Here is a 6,015-nt window from a genome sequence, read left to right as displayed (position 1 = left end):
TTTGAATTTATTTATTAACTTGTTAGTTAACAAAGTTTCATTTAAAAGCTCTTCCGGGAGGATGAGGACATTGAAATATAAATTACACTTGTACTCAAAGTTTTATAACTACGTTATCATAATGTTTGGCTCAAAAACTTTAACTACATACTTTCAATGAAGTTTTAAGGGTTAGTCTCATACTAATAATATCAAAACTTTTAAAACAATAATTTTACTTACATAGGGAATTATTTTGTTCATCATTAATAGGCATTACATAAATTTATCGTCCATTGTCTTATCCCTTAAGATCCCTGATTTTCTTTAAGTAGCATTACTACTCAAGAACTATATATATAAAAAGGATTTTCGTCTTGGTCTTGTAGGCACCAACACTTTATTAAACTACAACCATTTCTATACCTAAATAATAGATGATTTTTTACAAGCTTTAAAATTATTATTATATTAAGTAAAATAATAAATCAACAAATATGAACCTTTTTGTTCATTCAAAACATATAAAGGCAGACGGACTGACACATTGAAGCCTGTTTATAGTTTAGTTGCGCTTCCAAAACAGAAAAAAATCTATAAAAACTTCTTTTTACAATCATGTATTATGACCCAAACTCTTTTAATGTCCGACGTGCAAGACAATAAAATTGACGAGGTTTCAAATGCAAACTTTTCTTTTGAGTGTCCTTATAAAACTACAGTATATACTCCTAGCAGTTTTAAACATATTAAAGCAAGAGACGAGTATTTGACAGCTTCTTTAAGCTTCTTAACTTAGCACGTTAGGTTAGGTTATACTGAGTACCCCTCCTTATTTTCAATTTATTTAAAGAATACTTGGAGAGGGGGAGGAGAAAATAAAGCTCGACAGAAAGCACACATAATTAATTGTTAATAAACTTTCTATGGCCAGCAAAAAGCATTAATCCAGTCAGACATCTCGCTAATATTAAAAAATCAGCAGCACAGTTAAAACACCTCTTAAATATTTTACAACACTATTGATACACCACTCATGAGTGTGATAGGTTTCAATAAATGATTTACTAGCTGAGCACCATTTTTACAACATTTTAATTATGACACATATTCACGAAATTTTTGCCTTTTGTATGTGAATCTTCTTCTATTATGAAGTAGCTAAATGCCTGTCTCCAAGTCAATAAATATTGATAGAATGAAAACATTATTACTTGGATCCTACAACAGAGAAACTTGCAGCGGGCTAAATTTTAAGTATAGTTTAAATACATGATACTGTTTAAGGACATACTTCCATTTTTAGGACTTGATTATAGAGAAGCTTCGTTTATAGCATTGTAATATATTTTCCTAGGAACCAAGGTTCCTAAAATCAGATAATTATAAAAATTATACTCATAACAAATTTTTGTCAAAAAAGTAAAAAAGTTTTAAATGGACGTAACGAGTATAGTGTTGCTATGCTTTCTAAAATGTACCTAATTGTTAGGGGAATCACTATGTAAGATTTGAAATAGATAGGAAAATTTTAAATTAACGAAAAGAGCTAACTGTTGAGGACCCAATTTTCTAAATTTGTTTTGATTTATCCAAATATCTTATCAAGAAATGACATAAAATATTATAAATTTTGAATGCATAATGATTTGTTTATATTTGAGACTTGTGAATAAATAATAAATATTATCTTTAGTATCATCTAATGGGACACTCATAGCTTTTGAATTTTTAAAATCGTCTTTGTTTTAATAGATATTTATCGCATATTATTAAAGATTACTGGTTTCGTTAACAAAACTGTAATTAATTTCGTGGTTTTGATTTTAATATTATTGGAAAATTGTCTGTAATACGATACTACAAATAATGTTTCAGTATTACTGAGAACCGGTTCTAATCTGGCGTATATTAAGCTAGACTAAAAAAGTCTTATGTGTCGGTCTGTCTATTTTCTTGTACTTTTTTGGGTACCTAAAACTTTTTAACCTTTTGACCACTCAATTTAATTGGTGTGGGGGTAGGTCGTTCAATCGCTCAATATCTATAAAACCGAAGCAACTATAGAGATGCCTCGCCTACGACATGTTACAATAGATGTATGTAGGATATACATGACAGAAGAAAGTTTTTCGTCAATTTAGGTTGCTAACATGGACTTCATTTATTGGTCAGTTTGTGCATCCAATAGAAGGGGGTGGGGGGTAAAGTAAAATAAACTTTATTGAAATCGTCATGCAAAGTTTGAAGTTTATAAAACAAGGATGACAACATCCATAAAAGCGAAGCACTGAAACGGTAGGACAAACGGACATTAACACTTATATAGTGTCAGAACTGAATAATCAGAATATAAATGTATAAGAGTCGAAGCAAAATTGTAAGTAAATTTGTTGAAAAACTGCTTAATACAGGATAATGTATATGGACATACTTACATTTTTAGGACTTGATTATAGAGTTGCTTAGCTTATAACATTATACTTTGATGTCCCAGGAATCAACATACCAAAAATCAGATCTATCGGATGATTAGATTACATAAAAATTTGTTGTTAAAAAGTAAAAAAAATCAACATGCTTAAAATGTACGTACGGACATTCTTGTAATGATTATAGAGTTGCTACGCTTTCTAAATTGTACCTAGCTACTAAAGGAATCACCGTGCAAAGTTTGAAATCGATAGGACAATTCTAACATGCCTAAATTAACGGGAAAAAGCTATCCGTTTGTGACGGACGGACGAACGGACGGACGTACGGACCGACCCTAATTATAGAAAAGATTCTCTTTTAACAATTCTTAGATGTGCGGACTAACATTAATTGTTGTAGTATAAAATCTTTGTTAAATAAAAAAACTAAAACTCCTAGAGCATATCTTTATGTTTGAAGCGGATTGAAAATTATGAGTTATTGAAAGAAATATGCTGTCATATTTCAATAATTTTCAAGTTTATAGTTAGTAAGCAGGGAGAAAGGAATAGGAATGGGTTGCAAAAAGATCTTTTGGAGCGGTAACCTTTCTTTATTAAATCTTTAGATTTATTTGGTTTAGGGGAGGAGGGGGGGGGGGAGGGTGTAGACCTCCTCCCAAAGAAAGAGTTATAAGAAAAAAATATTGGGGATGGTAATTTCTCTAAGGGACGAATTATCTTCAAATGGTGATGGTACCCTCCATCAAAATAATCCTGTAATGGAGAACCATATAGATGCAGCCGTTAATTACAGACAGACACACATAGACATCCTGCTACTTTTATGCAAGGATTTTTATCATTACTATTGATTAAATAGCTTATCAAACAGTTCTTGAACATATTTATTTCCTATTGTTAAATCCCTATATCCCGCCATTGAATATATTGATAAATCTAAATATACATAAACTGCTTACATTACATGCTGCACTAGTGTCCTTTAAATGATGCCATAAAAAAGTTCAGCAAAATATGAAAATCGTTTTTAACTGAAAACTCTTACGCCCGCGTTCATCAAGTTATGAAGAGAGGGGGGTGGTAACTGTTCCCATCTTTATTATCTTTGCTTCCAACCAATTTTCGGCCATTTTTTCTCTAAAATTGGAATTAAATTAATGGCTAATCAACAATCTTCGAAAAAGTTTCGCTATTAAAAACTAAATAATAAAAAATTTCAGACACATGTGTGTTTAAAATATTTAGAATTATGTCTGATTAATTCATATACTATAGCTTAGACAATCACTAGATCTATAAATAAACCCTTCCAAGAAAAATTGCAAGTAGAGAAAAAAGCCCACCCTCGTCTTCAAGTACTCCTAGAGGCCCGTATGGTTCGAGTCAGAAGTTCAATTTAAATTTTTAAACATGAAGCATGAAAATGCTTATAACGATTTGACACAATCTTACATTTTAACGAATCACTCTAAAATTTCTAGTGGAATGATGATTTCTTGGAGGATTTGGCAAAAAATCGATAAAAAACCCGCAATCATTGGAACCTAATTTGAATATCTATTTAATTATAACTCTATTATTGAATGGGCTTCATATAAAAATTAAAGATTTTATCGAATTTTCTATTAGAGTCATATTTGTACTTTTACAATCTGTGGCAAATCCTTTTAATAAAAATTGTACCCCTATTGAATTTATAAGTTTTTGGTTAGGTTATTGTTATGTTAAGTAATGCCCAATCTAGCCAACTGGCAAACTTTTAAGTTATTATTATATTGTAATTTATAGTTATATTGATGCTTTCCCTAAAAGTGCCTATCGATCAATGAAACTATTCGCACCTTATGGGTGGACCTAACCCTGCGAGGCCAATATATGCGTGCATTTCTCAGCCCACTGCCCAATATAGCAATGTTGTGCTCGACTAAGCACTTTTAAGGAAACCGCCTTATTATCAGAAAATTATATACATATATCATTTGCAGTTACACTTTATTTTGAAACACAATGTCAACGTAAATATCAGGATAAATGGCTACAAAAACAAAACATTAATAATAAAATAGTTAAATAAGTAAATTTATGAAGTTTATGAATACCACATGTTTCATGTAGGGTTGGGCCGGATACTTTTTGGCCGGATACCGGATACCAGATATCCGGCTGATTTCAAATGCCGGATATCCGGCAAATATCCGGTTATCCGGCCAAATTACCGGATATCCGGCTAAATTACCAGATATTAAAGTAGCAAAAAAAATTTATTAATAAACTTTTGAGATTTCATATATAGAATTTACATAAAGATAAACATATTCAAAAAATGTTCTTCTAGCTTCAATAATAAGAAAATTATAGCCATTTAAAATTTTAATAAGCAGAGATTTTTGGTGTAAAATATAAAAAAAAGTTATAGCTGGATATCCGGCCGGATAGTTTCAATATCCGGTATCCGGCCTGATATCCGGCCACACCGGATATCCGGCCCAACCCTAGTTTCATGTTAATGTTATGTTTCACAATCCTTGTATAAAAGTAACAGGATCTGTGTGTGTCTGTACCGAAGGATATCCCTAACCGTCGGACTGATATGGTTTGTTTTTTATAATGTAGCGTCTCAAGGGTCCTAGGATGGTTTATAACTTTTTTGAGGGAACCACAATCATTAAACAAGAAATTGCCCCCGACCCCATAAAACTAAAATTAAAATGAGCACACCAACAAGTGTTCCAAGAGGCAACTAGTTTCAATATATAACAATTAGACTTTAAGCAAAATAATTAATAATAAAAATCAAAATAATTCCATAACGAATTACCATGCAAGTTTTAAATTAATAGGACAATTCTAATATACCTAAGATTAATCGTTACGGACGTACAAATAGAACGACCTCTTAATAACACGAAGAAAAAGATATACTATGTTAAACAAAATGAACAGAAATCCATATAAAAATTGTGAATCTGAATAATAGAAAAGGTTTTTAATTATTCATCAGATTTGTATTGAATTTGTCACATATTGTCTTATCAAATAGATTTGCCACGGGGGGATCTTTTCAAACATTGATACATTTTTTGTTTTGAAAAATCGCATCTGCTCTTCAACTGGGAGTTTAAGTAGTCCGTATGTCCATTTAGATTTCTTATAAGTAGATTTTAGTATTATTTAGGAATATAATAGGCAGAGATCATAAGGGATAAGACAATTTACGAATCAAGATTTAATTAAACAAATAAGATATGGTTTTTCGATATAGAACTATAAGTACCAATTTATTTTACATTCGAATGTCCCCTCCCTCCCTGAAATATGGTCACAATATTTATGAATTTCCAATGGATGTTGTCACTCTTGTTTTTTGAATTATTAAAATATTAATTTGAATAGAGAAAATTATATAGGATAGAAATATTTTACTTTCAGAAAAAAAATAATAAAATAATTCCCGGTATGACTTCGAATCAGATTTTTGCCGCTGGTTGAAACCGGTTCTCTAAAAATAATACAATTAATACCTGTATTGTTGGCCTGGGGCTTCAGCAAACAAACCTGGAATTAGATTATTAACTTTTCTTTTAATATCCGTGGAAAA

The sequence above is a fragment of the Acartia tonsa genome, chromosome 1 (assembly GCF_053477335.1).
Source record: "Acartia tonsa isolate MP-2025a chromosome 1, ASM5347733v1, whole genome shotgun sequence".
Taxonomy (NCBI): domain Eukaryota; kingdom Metazoa; phylum Arthropoda; class Copepoda; order Calanoida; family Acartiidae; genus Acartia; species Acartia tonsa.
This window is presented reverse-complemented; position numbering follows the sequence as displayed.